This window comes from Artemia franciscana, chromosome 19, assembly GCF_032884065.1.
Source record: "Artemia franciscana chromosome 19, ASM3288406v1, whole genome shotgun sequence".
Classification (NCBI taxonomy): domain Eukaryota; kingdom Metazoa; phylum Arthropoda; class Branchiopoda; order Anostraca; family Artemiidae; genus Artemia; species Artemia franciscana.
The window spans coordinates 17,293,580-17,312,604 of record NC_088881.1 but is presented as its reverse complement, the minus strand read 5'-3'; the positions used below and the strand labels follow the sequence as shown (position 1 = coordinate 17,312,604).

Here is a 19,025-nt window from a genome sequence, read left to right as displayed (position 1 = left end):
TAAAAGCAAAAAAGACCAACTGATTGTTCATATAGACAAATCTGTAGTGAATGACTTTTGCTCTTCGATTAAAAGTAGGGTAACATCTTGTGCGACTAAGATTGTCACAAAAAAATGCTTGAAATTGCTAAAGGAATTCCTCTTGACTTTGATGTTGACCAATTCTGCAGTGAGCCAGGCATAGCATCGGCTAGTCGTCTTGGTGCCTCTACAGTTGTGAAGATTGAGTTTACAGATCTATTGTCACAGGCCCAGCTGCTAAAAACAGGACTAAAAATCGGCAATGAACTTATTCGAGTTTCTGAGTTTCTGACCCCACCTAGATGCTGTCACAGGCGTAGATCCCCTAGCCATATCCAGTCCGCCTGTTCCAGTTCAAATCCAAAGTGTGCAATCTGCTCAGGGCCTCATGTCTCTGCGAAAGAGTCTCCTTGTAAACTCCCTGCGAAATGTGCGAATTGTGGTGGTCTGCATGTGTCGTTTAGCCTAAAATGTCAAGTCCTTAAAAAAGTAATTTCTGCTGCCATGTGTTGGCTCGCTCGATATCCCTACTCTTTTTTAATATTAATGGCACTAAGGATAAAGCCTCTGTGATCGACCAGTTCATAAATGATTACGATATAGTCTGCCTACATGAACACCTGCTCTCTTCCACCAGTTCACGTTTCCTACAACGAAGTACATCACATCAGTTATTTCTTATAAATGCCCGCACAACTTTTGGCAGGCCCTACAGAGGGCTTGCATGTTTTGTGAAGCAGAGTTTAAGTGGTCTAAATCCCACTTGCTTATGCTCGAATGATCATTGTCTTGCCATCCAGTTAGACAATACTGTTATAATTAACACTTATTTGCCACATAATGCACGTGGAATTGATTCTATGACACGGTTCGCTAAAGCTTGCTCCTCGTTATGCTCAGCTGTGAAGCAATTCGCTGATTCCGAACTTACATATCTGATTGTTGGTGACTTAAACTGCAATATTTTAGATAACTCGGCCAGAACTGACTGCTTGTTAGATTTAGTTCCTGATTATAAAATTGTGCCAAAGGATCAGTCCTATACTTACATTCATCATTCAGGAAGTGTATCAAATATTGACCATGTAATCTGTTCGCCAAGTCTCAGTATTTCTGAAGTGCATGTCCTTACGGATGAACAAGACATTGATCATATGCCGATGTCATTTACGTTTTCCCTATCTGATGTTCCTGTATATTCCTCTATTCCTAAGCCCTCACGGTGTTTCGACAAGTATAATTGGAATCGTGCAAATATTGCCCTTTACAGTGTGACGCTTACTACACTACTTAGTTCTATTCGTATTCCGTTTCATTTGCTCCAGACGCAGGTGCCTGTGAAAAATATGGTTGCCGATATTAACCTGTACTATTCTCAAATTATTTCGTGTTTGAAAAACGCTGAGTCTTGTGCTGTCCCTTGTGAACGAGTTAGGTTAGGGACTCGTCAACCTGTGTGAAATAATGATTCAGAGTTGAAGTCGATTAAGAACCGTGCAAAGTTATGGTTGCGTATATGGTCAGAATGCGGAAGGCCTGCTTCTGGTATTGTTTTCAGTATTAAGAATCGCACTAAATCTACTTATAAGAAATACCTTCGTGCAGTCCGATTTCGGGGTCTTGATTTTCCATCAAATCCAAGTGATTGGGAGAATGTTTTAAATTCTAGTAAAATTATTGGCGATGGTCTTCGCAAAAATATATTTCTAAGTCATATTACCGATATCCGCTGGTTCAATTTACCTGGCTATTAAAAGGCTTAAGTCAGTTGACACCGATGGAATATCAGTGAATCATTTAAAACCTGATTGCCCCCCTTTAATATCGCATATACAACTACTTTTTCAAATGTGTTTGTGGTGTTCTGTCGTGCCGGACAGTTTCTTGTGTGGCACAGTTACTTCTATTTTAAAAAGGGGGAAAGATCCATTTTCATGTTCATCTTATCGTCCTATCACTGTTTCTTGTACCTTAAGCAAAGTCCTTGAGTATTTACTTCTCCCTTCTATAACAGATAATATAAATTTTGGAGTTAACCAGTTTGGTTTTCAGCGTAGTCTGGCATGTCAGCATGCCCATAAAGTTCTTTTTACTCTGCCTTCTGATGCTTCCGCGGAGGGCTATGATCTTTATTTTTGTTCTTTAGATCTATCTAAGGCTTTTGATTCTGTAGTTCACTCCCAAGCCCTGTTTTCTTTGCTTAAATATGGAGTGAATGTTTCTATTGTTTCTTTATTAAAATTTTGGTATGGTCATTCTTTCCTTCATATTAAATCTTCTCCTTCTGATCCTTCTATGTTAAAGATCACCGTAGGTGGAGCTTTATCTCCATCAATTTTCAAAATTTGTATTGCTGATATTTTAAATAGTCTTCCAACAACTTACCTTTTAGGTAGTTCAAATGTCTCATATCTTGCTTAGGCAGACGATATTCCTCTCACTAGTAGAACTAAATCTGGGCTTTCGGCTTCTGTTCGTTCTATCTCTACTGCTTTCTCGAATGTAAGTCTAACCCTTAACCCTGATAAATGTGAATTCCTTAATTTTGGTCCTTCTCCTAACCAATCTTCTAGACTTAATTGTTCTGAATTTAGCGTTCCGTGCGTGACTTCTTTAAGGTGGTTGGACATTACCCTTACTAACAATTTAGTCTCTTTTCGTAATAAAACTGTTTCTGATGCTAAGGTTAAACTTCAAGTGGGTTATTCTAAAATTGTTGCGAACAGGGGGAAATACAACCGCAAAGCCTTTTCACAAATTTATTCTTGCTTTTGTGATCACTCGGTTTTATATCTTTCTGGATTGTATCCTGTTTTAAAAAGAAAAGATTTAAAGGCTCTCAAGTCATCTTATTTTCGTTTCCTCCGTTTTTTGTTGTATCTTCCTCCCTGGTACAAGAACAGTGATATGGTAACAAATTTCGGGGCTCCAGATTTATTAAACAAACTTAAAGTGCTACACCAGAAACTATCCGACTCGATACATTTTACTATTAACCCTTTTCATGATCTTCTAAAGTGTTTTCTACAGTAATTTAATGTGTTATCAGAAGTTGTTTTTTTTTCTTTTTGTTTTTTTTTCTGTGTATTTGTTTTTATACTCCGCTGTTTCAAGTGGGTCACAAATAAATTATTATTATTATTATTATGCCTTCTCAAGATCAAAGCACAATTATTGTATGATCATTTATTGGAATATTTAAATGAACGAAATACGTTTAAAATGTTTTAACTTTTTAACTTTAATTAATTAAAAATAATTCAAACTTTACATAATTTATATCAGTAAATGTATACTAAACTAACAATCCAAAGCCATTTTTTTCAGTAAAGTGTAAATTATGTTCTGGTCTTGGTAAGGTATGGAGGTTGTCAAAGACACAATTTCTAGACCTTTCAACTACACTGAACAAAATGGCTATCTCAAAATTTTGATTAAATGTGTTTTGGGAATTGATGGGCGTGGGGGGCTTGTTGCCCTTCAATCACTTTTGACTAATAAAAAGGGTACTGGCCCTTTCAATTTTCAATCAAAGGCTTTTTGAAGTTTCTTTTCCGAAGTTTCTTCATTACGGTAAAATAAGAGTTTGAAGGGGTAACTTACCTTGCCATTAGGGCTCTAGGAGGGCTTTCATCCTCAAAGACATAATTTCTGGTCCTTTCAATTACATTGAACAAATGAACAAATGGCTATCTCAAAATTTTGATTGGATGCGTTTGGGGAAATGATGAACCAGGGAGGGGGTTAGTTGCCCTCCAGTCACTTTGATTAATAAAAAGGGCTCTGGCCCTTTCTGTTTCAACCAAATGAGCTGTTTTTGAAATTTCTATGACAACCTATGGCCATTTCAAAATTTTCGTCAGATGCATTTCGGTAAAATACGAGGTGTGGTCGGGGGTGTCCACACTCCGATCACTCCGAGTCTTGAAAAGGGCACTAGAACTTGTGATTACGAATCCTGTGGCAACCTTCCGCAGTTTATACGATAACCCTTTCTATACATACCTTATATACCTGCAGGGCATAACTTACAACCTTTGGCCTTAGGGCTGTGGGGGTTTGTCGTCCTCAAAAATATAATTTCCAGATGTTTCAATTACGTGGAACAAAATCACTATCTAAAAATTTTTATTGGATGTGTTTGGGGAAATTGGGAGGTGGGCTGGTTGCTGTCAACCAAAATGACCTTCAAAAAATTTGGAAGGGATGGGTTTGGGAAGATGCTGAGATTGGGAGGAGGGTTATTTGCCCTTCAATCACTTTTGACTATTAAAAAGGGCACTAGCTCTTTCAATTTCCAATCGAATGAGCTCTTTTGAAGTTTCTAACACAACAAATGACCATCTTAAAATTTTTATCAAATTCATTTCGAGAAATATATGAGGTGTGTGTGTGTGTGTGTGTGTGTGTGTGTGTGTGTGTGTGTGTGTGTGTGTGTGTGTGTGTGTGTGTGTGTGTGTGTGTGTGTGTGTGTGTGTGTGTGTGTTTGAGGTGAGGGGGTAATCCACCCTCCAATGAACCCCTTGCCCTGAGGGCTATAGGGGGATTTTCATTCTCAAAGACATAATTTCCAGCCCTTTTAACTATGTCTCGAATTTTGATTGGACGTGTTTGAGGAAATGGTTGTTATGGGAGGGGGTTAGTTGCCCTCCAATCACTTTCGACTATTAAAACGAGCGCTAGCACTTTCAATCTCCGATGGAATGAGCTCTTTTCAAATTTTTTCGACAGCAAATGGCCATCTCAGAATTTCTGTCAGATAGATTTAGGGAAAATAAGAGGTATGGAGGGGGAGGTATCCACCCTCTGATCACTCTGAATCTTAAAAAGGACACTAAAACATCTGATTTACAATCCAATGAGCCCATTCCGAAGTTTCTACAACCAATCTTTTCCTTTTTTTTTTCGCATCTAGCATTCATTCAATGCAGTCGCATTTCGCTAGCTCTGATAATTAGTGACAAGTGATTATTGACACGAGTATTTTGGATGCTCGGATATTTGGATATTTTTTAAGAGTATGGTGAAGAAATCATTTAGCAGGTCCTGCGTTTCACTGGGCCTCCTGTCAAACAGTGATTGCCACTGCTGACGTGGGCCTACCCCACTAACAGGTACGAGATTTTTGGCAACTGTTGTAAATTACTTTTGATAAATTTGAGCTACAGGTACTGGCTAAATTTAGTATTCATGATCTGGCTCTAGCAAAGTTTCGAAGATTCCCCGATTGGCCAGTTCGTATTATTGAGGTTTTGGATCCAAAGACTGCGAACTCAAAGTCAAAAGTCTTTAAGTATCTGGTTTTTTGCTACGGGTCACATGACACCCAGTTTGTTGTCGAGTCACAGCTTATGCAGTTTGAGGCAAATAAGGCTGAAGCTATGAAATCTACTAGCAAGGGTGTAGAGGGAGCATTGGAGGATTTATTCATCAACCGAACATTTATACAGAACTTGGCAAAGAGAAGCTTAAAACTCAAATTCCAATTCCTGGGCAACAAACTATAGCGGGATAGTCGGCTATTATTACTCGCATTTCCGCGACAGAACAGGAAATCCATAGTGTAATGGAAAATCTTGCTTAAAAAAATAGATGGGAAGCTGGATGAAAAAATAGTGGCTTCTGCTGCCGGTAGGCAGTCTCTATCCAGTGACACTTTGAATGCCATAAAAGCTCAGAGTTCAACTATCGTCAGTGAGGTTTATTCAGCATTGATTGTTGAGTTTGAATCAAAATTCCTAGCCCTCAGTAGACTTAAGACTAGTCATTTCTCTTTCCTTAAAATCTCTTTAAAAACTTGTTTTTAACCTTCAATTGCTTTGTGAGCCGTGGCTGGAAAACCTCCTTCTAGCCAATTTATCAGCTAGGGGTTACCTTCTCATAGTAGCATAATATTCGCAGGTATGAAAATAATTGGTCGGAAGTAATAGAGTTGAGACAGCTTCGCCAAGTACTGAAAACCATGTTGTAACCAAGATGGCCCAGGATTGCACAAAGCCTCCGTTCTACTGGAGGTCCCATAGACTTCAATCTGTCTAGACCAGAAAGAAATACCGAAAGTAGAACACATTGAACAAGCCTAGAAATAAACTTATTGGACATTTTTATTACTTGAGAATGATAATCCTAGAGATAGGGAGCAAATTTTAATTTTCAGGATAATGCTAAGGATTGTGGTTTCAATGGCTATAGTTTCTAATGAGGATTGCCGAATTCGACACCAAAGATTATGAATTTTCTAAGTACAGTTAAGATAATTCCTCAAGTGGCATTGGTAATCAAAATCAGCGTCATGACATAGAAGAAAATGATTGTGATGATACAATCTACGATTACTTCCATTTTGACCATGATTGACTGAATCAACATATTAGAGGAATTCTTGAATCAAGTACGTAACTAAAAATGGGTAACAATATAGGTTTGGTTATTGCTCAGATATTTCAAGCGTAACCTCAACGTTTAGAAACAAGAATCTTTTAAAAATCGTTAGAAATTTACATTTTATTGGAGTTAAAACATTATAATTCCTTAATATACAATAACGGAAATCAGTCAAGTACAGATGTAAACAGCAGTTCTTTTTGGGTAGTCGAAATTTATAGTTAGCGAAAATCTTTAGAAGTAGCTCTGACTAATATTGTAGATACCTTGATATCTTGAGATTGTACCTCATTAAAAAGATCAAGGCAGGAAATATTGATATTTTCCTGAAATGGTGTTTTTGTAGTCCAATTCAATACAAAGGGGCAGACGGATATAAGTTTCTTGACATTGATTAAGCTCATTAAAAAGAAAGAATATATAAATCTAACTGAAAATTTTTCCAATATTATATAAGTGGATTTTCATAAGGAACCATTCAATTTCTATTAATTAGCCAAAAATCCCAGAAAATACTAAAAAGATAAATCAGCAGAACAGATAAGTTTCTAGCTGACAGCTCCTTTTTAATATAAACCCTTATTAGGGGGCTCCATATCTCTTGCGCGATCAATTTTCCAATAGTCTCTTTGTATGCCTATTAATCATCGTCCCTTTTATTATTACAGCTATGCCAGTGAATAAACAAATTGAATAGAATAATTGTTTTTACTTTAGCCAAAACCACCGGTATAGCAAATAACTGGAAAAATGATAGGTAATGAAAATAGTAATACAGCCTAAAAAGTGTCAGGCTTATTAGAAAAACTTCAAAATTGCTACAGAGAGCAGATGAAAAACTGAAAAAAACAACTGAAAAATCAATCCAGATTCAATTAAAACAAATGAAAATGAATTGTTTGTTTCAATGTGTCTCCTGCTCTATTTGAGTTTACTTTAAATTGTTCGTTTTTTCTTAGATTTTCCTCTTCTTTTTTTTTCTGAGCACTGAAGACGTCTCTTCAGATGTCTTGGCCGAAATATCTGCTTTTCTCCTTTACACTTCTTTTGTGTCCACTGGCTGATACCCTCCGTCGGGATTGCTTCATCATTACTATGTCATTACTGTCTCTACTTTAAGAATTAAGCTCAAGCCGAAAGAAAGGTAAGGTTACAGATAAAAACAAATAAAAATCTTAGGAAATTTTTAGGATATAGTAGGAATATGCATATCTGTCTAAGGTCTTTTTAAGAAATTATAAAAATAAAAACTTCCCAAAAAGTCTTCTGAACAAAAATACAGGCCAGATTAAATTTAAGATCAGAAGAAATAGAAACTTACAAGAAATCAAACTCAGAACGACCCGAAATTAGTATTAACGAATAAATGAAACCCAAAAATATTGGATATTAAATTAACAATCATAGCAAAAACAAATTAAACAGGGACTAATTTAAGCGAATATATAAATCTTAAAACGAGTGATGTTTGAATTGAATATGCAGATCTAGCTTAAAAAGAACAAAAATAGTATGTTATTGGAATATAAATGAAACACAAAACGAACAGAATTAAATAAACAATGATAGTAAACAAACTTACAAAAGCTACTAATATAAATGAATAAATAAATCTTTAAACGAGTAAAACTTAACTTGAATAAGCAAATCAAGCTCGAAACGAACAAAAATCATGACAAACAAGAGTTTGGTCTTTGGCTCCTTCTCTCACTGTAAAAGTCTGAAAATTACTGTGTCATTGTTGCTTTTCTGAAAACTTTATTTGTTTTGAATAATCATGAAAAGTACAAATAAAATCAAAAATAAATGTTTTATATAATGCTACTAATTGGTGAAGGATCAATCATCAGTTTAAGATTTTGTTTTCAATGTTGTAACAACTGAAAAAGAAAATATTTGTAATATAATTAGTTTTAAGTGAAGTACCAATGACGCAGTAGACTTTAGACTTTTACAGTTAAGGAAAGGGGCAGTATCCAACTCTTGTTTGTAGTGAAGCTATATTTGTCTTTAATATTCTTGGAAATAACTAATAAAATTAAACTAAAACAAAAATATTAAATTTATAGGAGGTGATCTTCATATAACAGGAGCACGCACAGGTGTATTAGGGTTTTTGGCATTTTGAACCATAACTATAATGTCGAAAAGGACATCGACAAAAACTTCACAGGAGATGATTAAAAAGTAAAAAGGAGCATTTTTCCTTTACTGCACATTTAAAAAAAAAACTTTTCCAAGAATAAGTTTTTCAAAGAAAAGTAAAGAGCTCCATTTAGCCAAAAATGAACAAAAAAAGTCAAATAATCTTCATAGCGTAATACTACCGAAAAGAACTATTAAAAATTAAATGAAACTCAAAACGAACAGGAATAAAAATAAATAGCCGCTTCGAACTCAAAACAAACAAAAATTAGCATGAGTAGGGCTCATAACCACATGCTTTTTCAAGACCAGAACATAATTTGTGCTTTACTGAAAAAAAAAACAAACAAATGATCCCTGATTGTCAGTTCAATTAACATATACTGCTGCTTAATCATCAAGGTTTTAATAATTTTTTGTCTGTGAAACCAGAAAACATTAAAAAAATTAAAATGTAGCCTATTTTGTTTTCAAGTTTGAATTTATTTTTGCATTTTGTTTTGAAGATTATTTGAAGTTATTTCTTTTCATTTTTTGCTCAATGGAGCTCTTTATTAGTCTTTGAAAAACTTGTGTTGTGGAAAAAGTTTTTTTAAATTAATAGAACAAAAAACAGGTATTAATGGTTTGACTGGCCTGTTTTGTTTGTTATTAACATGTTTCGCGATAACAGCCCGATAAAAGGGCTCAATTTGCCACTAGGCCCTATTTAATCATAAAATTTATAGCATAAGCCAAATAGCAGATAATCAGGCAGTATAGTCACTTAAATTTGACGACATGCCATAGAGTAGCAAATTTTCAAAATACAAGTGTATTATATTATCTTATCTAAAGATACGTTTGTTCCATCATCTGAAGATACGTAGGCTATGAAGATGTAGCTTTTGTCAAACATTTCGTTTAATTTTAATATAATCTTTTGTTACTCAGAAAAGACACTAGATGCACCATTTCTTTTCTTATAAGCCTTAGAGATCTCACTACGATGTTTAATGTCCCAAAAGTGGCGACAGAAATTAGAGCGAAGACCTAAATAGTGCCATATCACTGCTTCCCATGCAAAGAAACATGCTTTTGAATTTTTGGTCAATAAGGTCTAGAATTTGTTGTTTACCAGGTTGCTTCTAATGGGAAACCATCATGTTCCACATTATTTTATTCTTTAAGTTTTAGTATGACGTCATTTATGGTTATTTCCTACCATATTTGACTTCGTTTGTGCGTTACATTATCTTGAATATGAGGATGTGGTTTTTGTCAAAATTATATCTAATTTTTTTGTGTTTTGTTATGCACAAAATCACGTAGATACAGCAATTTCCTTTCAATCAAACTCTTACACATCTCTTTATGATATTTGAGCACCTTATTGATGGCGAGAAAAAAAAAAAAAAATAAATAAAAAAAATCAGAATGAAAAAAGTGGATACATCCCAGCAACGCCTATGAAAAAGTGATTGTCGCTGCTGTTCAAGATGGGGTGATTGTAATTCTCTTATCTAGAGTTTTTGGCAACAGTGGCTTCAATCATACAGTTTTCATTTCAATTTAACACCCTTTTATATAGTTTCACACTATTCTTTGAAATTCTCACGAATTTACAAAAACCTATAAAATGTTATAACCTTAAAACCTATAAAAACCTTATAAGTTAATAATGGGCAACTTGCATATCTTACAACCATCGCCCTGGGGGCGGTGAAGGGTATTGTAAACTCAGGAGGCCTAGTTAATTGACATTTGTACTGTTTAGAATAGAATGACTATCTCAATTTTTATTCGATGAATTTGAGGTAAGAGGGAGTGGGGAGGAGGGGGGCTATTTGTCCCTGTGTCATTTTTTACTCACAAAAATGAACTAGAACTTCCCATTTCCAATTGAACGGGTCCCCCTTTGAAGTTTATAAGACCACCCATTCCATAAGAACTTTATATGCTCCCAGAGCACAACTTACAACCCCCTCCACTCTGGGTTCTGGGGTTGTGTCAACACTGGAGGCATTGTCACATGATCTTTGGACTATTCTGAACGGAATGACTGTCTCGAAATTCTGATCCGATACATTTGGGGAAAACAGGATGTGGACGCGGGGCTAGTTCCCTCTGGTCACTTATGCCTCTTAAAAAGGTCATAAAAACTTTCGACTTCCAATCAAATGCCCCTCTCCGAAATTTATACAACCATCCCCTCTATAAAAACATTATACATTAAACATGGAAAACTACCATAAATTATAGCCATTGCGTTGAGGGATCTGGGAGGGGGGCCCTAAAGACATTATTACTGGACCTTTCAACTACGCTGAACAAAATGATTATATTAGAATTTTAGTTGGATGTGTTTTGGGTAATGGTGGGCGTAGGGGGGGGGAGACTGGTTATCCTTCAATCTTTTTCGACTCTTAAAAAGTGCACCATAACTGTCAATTACAAATCGAATGAGCTCCTTTCGAAGTTTCTACAACAATTCCTTCCATACAAAGTACCTTGGTCAGAAAAAATAAATAAAAAATAAATAATACATTGTGCCTACTTCGCTATTTACTTAGGCAGCGCTATTACAGTTCCCATGATTACAAATCTGTGGTAATTTGTGGTATTTTGTATGGCTACTCCTAGTGTGGCTATTTTATTTTAGATTTTGTTTATTAATAATTGGCTTCCTTTAACTTTAAACTTGGATATGACTACATTCCTGTCTATTTCAGTTTTAATAGTAGGCATACTTTATTTTCTTTGAAACTATTTGTTTGACAGTATTTTTTTTATATAAATTTTACTTCATTCCCTTTTCCCTACATTAAAAGTTTTTGTTGTCACTAATTGGAAGGACAAAAGTTTTTCATTTTTGTCTTCTGTAGCATCATATAAGACTTAAAATTTTTTCATAGCAAGGCATTTTTTGTTAGCTCAGATTTCGAACTAAAATTTATGTTTAGTCTTTTAGTTCGGGTTTACTAATGTATTAATATTGATTTTCTTTCAGACACATTGAGTAGCTATTGGAAATGATTTACTAAGGCTTTTATTATTATTGAGTATCCATTATAGCGTTGATTTGGTAGAAGCTCTTAACATTTTAAGCGTTTTATTCTTCACGAAATCAAAAGCTTTTTCAGCTTGACCGATTCCCAGCGAAGCAAAACACTATTAAGAGATCTTTTTCACTGCGAGGAAGAAATTCCGTTACACAGGATTAAAGGCCTTTTCCTCTTACTCCTGCTTACTCCAGAAAGCCCCAAATTTGCAGAAATTGGAGTAGTTCATAAATTTGATTATTTATTAAATGTGTTTTAAATCGAGGCAAAAAATGATATTCACTGTACATTTCTCAAATACCATCTAATTTTTGACAACAAATGGTATACAAGGGTTAAGCAGATTTAAAAAATAGGTCACAAATTGTGGACAGGTCAAACCCTGTTAAAATCAGGGTTACAGGAGCATTTGGATTTCTTGGACCCATACTCATTCCAAAACTCAATCCTTCATACTCGGTGCAATGAAACAGCTTTGCATATTTTGATTCAGGATTGTTCGAAGGTCAGGTGCTAAAAATAATTGAGATTCCAGTATAGCTTGAGTTACTAGAATTCTGTCTTGGATATCCTTATGGGTTTTGTTGTGACAAACTCCTCCGCACCTCATAAATCACACTCCTATTCAGAGTCAGGTCTTAATCGTTATGTTGTTATTTCGAGGGTTATTTGTTTTAGTGTGTATATTTAGATTCTTAAAAGTAGGCCTACACGTTTTCAAGTTGGAGGTGTATGAAATAGTGAGTTTGAAGGTTTGCGAAGAGAATATAAAGACTTGTACAACGTCCAAAGTTTAATCAAATCTTTCTGTTTGGCCTTCTGGGGTTTGAACACAGCCTTAATAATTGTACAAAGTATTTTAGGTCTTGTAGGCTACATTGTTAGGCACACCGTAGGCTAGTGAGTTAGTTACAGCAAAATTTTACTTTCCCATAATAAATTGAATGTTGGCTCGAAAAAAAAAAAAAAAAAACAGCTAGAAGATTTCGTTGCCAAAAATACCTTTTTGTGAGTTGCCCACTAAAAAAGTTCTGATCACTGGTAGAAAGAGAAAGAGAGAGAGATATAGAAAGAGAGAGAGAGAGAGAGAGAGAGAGAGAGAAAGAGAAAGAGAGAGAGAGACTTATTAAACCAAAAAAATATAAAAAAAATCAGTATTAACCGCAACTCCGAGGAGTAAAAATTTGTCAAAAGGGGTTGGCAAAAATAAAAATAAAATATATACAGGAAACAGGACTAAATAAATTATAAAGCAACTAATACAAATCACACATCCTAATCGGCATCACAAACCTTACAAAAAACAAAATCAACTTACTAAAATCAACCTCACCATTAAAATCTTACCTCAAGAGGCCATAATAAGTTATTAAATTATTTGTTTACACTCCCTCCCCTAAAATAAAATTCATACTTACTATAAAGGATGTTTTAAATTTCTCTCTTAAGCAGAGATATATCACTATCGTTTAAATACTCGAAGATGATTCCAACTTCTAGTCCCACTATAAAGCACCGAAAACGTCGACCTGGTGGAAACAATCAATGGGAGATTAATGTCTCCAGAAGATTGAGTGTCGCAATCGCGGATCATGGATCTCAGATTTACTAAACTGTCAAAACGTGAAAGATTTGTGCCATGTTGTAGCCTAAAAATAAACAAAAGTGTATGTTCTCCTAGTCTGGAAGCTATCATTATCCTTATTCATTCTTAAGGGGTGAAAACTGTCTAAGTCACTTTGCTATCTCTTCAATGTTAAAGAAATTTTGTTTATTTAAAGCAACAGGTATATTAGAGAACTAAAATTGTGGTTCACATGATTCAGGAGACTAATGGCTATCACCTAGTTAAACTCATTTTTTTTCTTATGCTCTCTCTATTTCTTAAATGATTCTCTTAAATCTTAAAAAATAAATTCTCTTAAATCTTAAAAAAAAATGTCTGCGGGTATCTTAATTTTTATTAAACAAGGAGTTCTGGGCCTTTCCATTTTTTTTTTTTTTAAGAATTGGTGCCCCTGCATTTGTGTGCAATTTGTCTGTATCTATCTATTTATTGTTGGGTTTAAGTTTGATGTGGGTCGGAGTAAAATGTAGATGTAAAAACTTGGAATCACGGAGGCCTTAATTTTCTGTAGTAAATTTGTAGTAACATGCTTTAGAGACAACCATTTGAGATATTTGTGTATTTTAACTAAGGGTGACCAAGATGCATCTTGACAAAGTGATTGTTATCCGTATGAAACCAAAGGATGCATGTAATAGTTCTTAGCTTCCGTGATCAAAATAAAATATCGACCATGTGGCCCAGTCCGTCCATTTGAAGCAGAGGTAATAGCAAGGACCCAAAAGTCATATGAGAAAGTGCAGTGCCACTTATTTTGAAACCAAAAGCTCAAGGTATCGACATTAAAAGCCTAGGAACAAGACTTTCTGCTACCCAAGAGGTCCTTGGTCTGGTCGCTATCCATAATCTTATCCATTGTTTCTTATACTTATCTAATAACTTGAAGCCCGTCTTTTTTTTATCCGTCCTTGCACCAATAGCTCCCTTTCTTTCCATATCTGATCCTTTTCTAATCGCAAAAGGAACAAAATTATCCTGAATATGTGAGGAACTACCAACCTTTTAAAGTCCCCGCTCTTCTTAGAGCGGGGATATAGTAGGCTTAGAATAAACCTACGCTAAGGTTTATTAATGCTTAACTTCAAGTCTTTTATAGTATAAAAAATCACTTATCCAGATGGTGATCGCAAAGCGTTTCCTTTACTGTTTGTCTTTAAAATATCTGATATAAAAATTATAATGTTTAAGTTCTATTTTTCTTCTAAAACATAAGATCAAGCCTGCAGCTGCAACTTGTATAAGAGGGAAAAAATACAAATATCCTTGGATTAATTACTTTCAAAATCAATCCATTCATACAACCGTAATTATGACTGTAATTGCAAATTTTGTCTTTTTTTTCAAAAGATAATCAGTTAGCTCTTAGGATTAGAGTAATGCCCTTGAACAGTTTTCTCATTTGGTCAAAAAAGAATTTCGGTATGATCTGACCTCCTAGAATGCCTAAGGTTTTCCACTTTCTATTCAAATTCAAAAGTATATTTTTTTATTTTATATTGATCATGGCTGCAGTGACACCTTCACCGCAGTAAAGAGCGAACCATAGCCAATAGGAACCAAAGTTTTAAGAATTTCTTTTTGGAAAACGGTCTAGGGAGAAAAATTGGGTCTGGTGTTTTCCCTCCTTGGAAAATCAAGAAATCAAGAAGGATAAATATTAATTTCACATCTCCTTCCGTCCCTCCCTTGTTAGCTCAAATATTTTTAAGGTCTAAACAAATATTACTTTCTTATATTAACTCCTTTTGTTTGGAATTCCAAACATTTGCATACAAGGGCTTTATACCTGCAATAGGATTCTCTTATTGTTTTGTTGTCAGGTATATTAACTCCTTTTGTTTGGAATTCCAAACATTTGCATACAAGGGCTTTATACCTACAATAGGATTCTCTTATTGTTTTGTTGTTAGGTATAGAGGAAGATGCCTTAAAGGGTGCATTTTAATGCACCTCTTATAAAGTTTTAAAGCTTAAAGAGAGTTTTAAAGTTTTTTTGTATCTCCCCCGAAAAAAAATCTTGGTTGAGGCCCTGGGGAATATATATAAATTTCTACCGTCTCATCTCTTCCTTAGAATTAATTCTGTATTTATTTGAAGGCTCAATGAGACTTTAAAATCACCCCTTTGGAGCATCTTCCTACTCCGTTTAAAGAGATCTCTAGTCCTTTTTTATAAGTCGAGACTTATTGGAAACCATCCAACAACGGGGGGTATTTTCCACGGGGGGTAGAGTTTTCTGGGGGGTGTCTTTTGTTAAGATGGTACTTTTTGGGGGGAGAAAAGCCTAGACTCTTTTATTTATTTCTTTAACAGAATTAATCTCATACCATGAATATACCCCTCCACCCAATGTCAAATTATTAGTCATTGTCTTCTCTCAAGTGCCAAGACATACGACTTACCGCAAATATGATGTTCGGCAGAGAGTTCAGGGCTGAATTGTGTTCACGTTTCATTTTCAAATGTAAATCGTGCAGTGAAGGGGTTACTTTACACACTGAAATGCCACGAGCACCAAAAAAGACATTGACAACATCTCGCCAGTCATATAGGTTGGAATCAGATTTACAGCCAGAAGAAAAACACACTGAAAAAACAAAAAAAGAACCACATTTACTACAGAAAGCGCAGCCAAAAGACGAAAAGTCAGCACAGGGACAATAAACGTTAACAAAGAAGTAGTAGTTGGTGCAACAAATACTGGTATGACTCATGGCAAAATTCAGGAGCGTTTTTACAGTTGGTTTAAACTGTGTGTCACAATTTTTTTTTACAAAATATGAAATAGACATCGGTGAGAACTTGGAAAAAAGACTTCATCAGTATTTACTGAACAATGGCAAGATTGACCGTAGAATGGCTGTTTAAGCAGGCGACAAAATCGACATCTATGGTTCAGTGGAGGCTAATGTTATAGTTGATGGTGGCTGGTGCACTAGAAGCTATGGCAATAGGTATTCTGCGTTGTCTGATTGCGATGTCATCATTGGTATAATTCAAAAAAGCTTCTAGATGTTCGGATTAGAAGTAAATAATATTGTATTTGTATGAAGCATCGTAGGAATGAAAACTCTTTGCTTCTCGACCATACGTGTTTTATGAGCTGTCAGGGACCAAGCACAGGCATGAAATCTGATATTTTAGTCGAGGCATTTCGAATTGCTCCAAATATGCACTCTCTAAAATATATTTGATTTATCTCTGATGGTGACTCTAGCAGCCATGTAGAGCTTACAGCCAAAGTACCGTATAGTAGATATAACGAAAAAAGTGAATGTGCCTACCATGCATGTAAGTGCCTAAAAAATAGGCTTTACATGAAGCAGAAAGAAAACCCTGAATGCAGGAGGCTTCTTAGTGGTTTAAAAATAAAGAATATGTGCGACTTTGCAAGAAACACAATTCCGCGCACAACCAAAGAAGGCAGAGGTGTCAAAGACCTTGTAAATGGACTAAAAGCGATACCATTGCATTTTCTTTGTGGTGATCACAGAGAATGCCCAGAATGCTGCAAAACGGCAGGAAAAAATGTTGAATTCAGCGAAGAAGGTGCCCCAAGCAATATTTTCCGTAGTCATGTGTATCCAGCCTTTGGCAATTTAATTAGAAGAGCTCGATTTATCATCGGAAACAGTACTGGTAACCTTGCAGAGTATTTTATGAGCATAGTGGCTAAGCTTATCGTGGAAAAAAAACATAATGGTGGTAAAAAGAACCCGATTCACAACACATATTACCGCTGCGGGCATAAGATATTCTAAGGGACCTTCTGCCCGTCTGCATATATTTCGTAGAAGTCTAGGATCTACACCAACTACACCTAGCCGTTTGTTGAATCTACTCGCTGAGCAGCGAGCCAGACGTGCCGTCAACAATCAGACATGGAAAGCTAAAAGACGTCTGGTTCCAAAGCAATCTAAGAAGCAAGTTTCGGAACCTGACAAAACTACAGCTCAAAAGCATGTATTCCAGATTTAGGTCCTGATTCCCTTAAAGACACAAGAAATGATTTACTGAACTGTGCTCAGCGTAATGACTTTGAAATTCATCAAATAGAAGAAGCAACGCAACTTCAGAGAAATTTTAGTGACAACAGATGGCTAGAACACAGACAAAATAGGATAACTGCGTCAGTAGCAGAAATAATTTTTTAAAAGACGGACAAAGACTGTCAGACAGTACCGAAGCATCCTTCGGGACTCTTTGTTCATATTAAATACAGATATTTTGCAGCCAGTCCTGATGGAGTAGCCACTTTTTGTCTGGTGATAAGGTGGTTTTGTATGTAAAATGTCCTTTTTGTGTTAAAAATTTAATTATAGAAGAATGGAGGCTATGCAAAAAAAAATATTTGTCTTGAAAGAAAAAAGAATGGCCCATTACAGCTTAAGAAGTCATATAATTATTTTTACCATATACAAATGTAATTAGAGTGTTGTAACATAGATTCTGGCTATTTTTTTATTTTTTCGGCAAAGACGATCAATTTAGTGAGAAAATCAATCGAGACAAAGAATTCTGGCAGAATAAAAGGCCGCCAAGATTACAAAAGTTTCATCTTGAAGCAAAGTTATCAGAAATAGTCGATGCAGGATTACCAAGAAATAGGAAATACGAGAGCAGTGATTATGGCACTTGGTATTTACCAAGTGACATATAGTGATCGTAATTTTTGTCGGTCTGTCGGTCCTACTGTTGCTAGTTTGGGCATTTCCAGATAAGCTAGGACGATGAAAGCTGGCAGGCGTATCAGGGACCAGGCAAGATTCAATTAGAAATAGTCGCTTCTCTGATTTGACCATCTGGGTGGGGGGTGTTAGGGACCTCCACAAATTGACTTATAAAAGTCGTCTTCCCCGATTCGACCATCTGGGGGGCTGAAGGGAGATGAAAAAATAGAAAAAATGAGGTATTTTTAACTTACGAATGGGTGATCGGATCTTAATGAATTTTGATCAAACAGTTCGTGGTAACGAACTGTTCAAACAGTTCGTGGTAACGAACTATTGTAAGGAGCGACCCGGCTCAATAGTAACCGAAACTCTAAAAAATGAAATTTTGATACCAATAGTTATATCAAAAGAATCGCATGTTTAATGCTGATTTTAAATATATAAGTTTCATCAAGATCAGCTATACCCCTCGAAAGTTACGAGCCTGAGAAAATTTGCCTTATTTTAGAAAATAGGGGAAAAGACCCCTTAAAAGTCATACAATCTTAACGAAAATCACACCATCAGATTCAGCGTGTCAGAGAACCTCATTGTAGAAGTTTCAAGCTCCTATCTACAAAAATGTGGAATTTCGCATTTTTTGCCTGAAGACAGATCACGGATGCGTGTTTATTTGTTTTTTGTTTTTTTTTCCTAGGGGCGATCGTATCGACTGAGTGGTTCTAGAATGTCGCGAGAGGGCTCATTCTAACGGAAATGAAAAGTTCTAGTGCCCTTTTTAAGTGACTAAAAACATTGGAGGGCACCTAGGCCCCCTCCCACACTCATTTTTTCCCAAAAGCCATTTTATTCACCATAGTCGAAAAACCTAATAACTATGTCTTTAGGGACGACTTACTCCCCGGCAGTCCCCGTGGGAGGGTCTGCAAGTTACAAACTTTCACCTGTGTTTACATATAGTAATGGTTACTGGGAAGTGTACAGACGTTTTCAGGGGGATTTTTTGGTTTAGGGGGAGAGTTGAATGGGGGGGGGGTACGTGGGAGGATATTTCCATGGAGGAACTTTTCATGGGGGAAGAGAATTTCAATGAAGGGGGCGCGGGATTTTCTAGCATTATTTGAAAAAACAATG

At 35.7% G+C, this 19,025-nt stretch overlaps 1 long non-coding RNA gene across 1 annotated transcript in view; it reads right to left on the bottom strand.

Annotated features, from left to right (window-relative positions):
* Nucleotides 1-5,432: 5,432 nt before the first annotated feature.
* Nucleotides 5,433-19,025, bottom strand: part of LOC136039356 (uncharacterized) — a 37,951-nt gene continuing 24,358 nt past the window's right edge. The window contains exons 2-3 of the long non-coding RNA XR_010620425.1: nt 13,010-13,240; nt 5,433-6,100 (exon numbers count right to left, since the gene is read on the bottom strand). This is a non-coding gene — a long non-coding RNA (uncharacterized LOC136039356). The remainder of the gene's footprint in view (nt 6,101-13,009; nt 13,241-19,025) is intronic.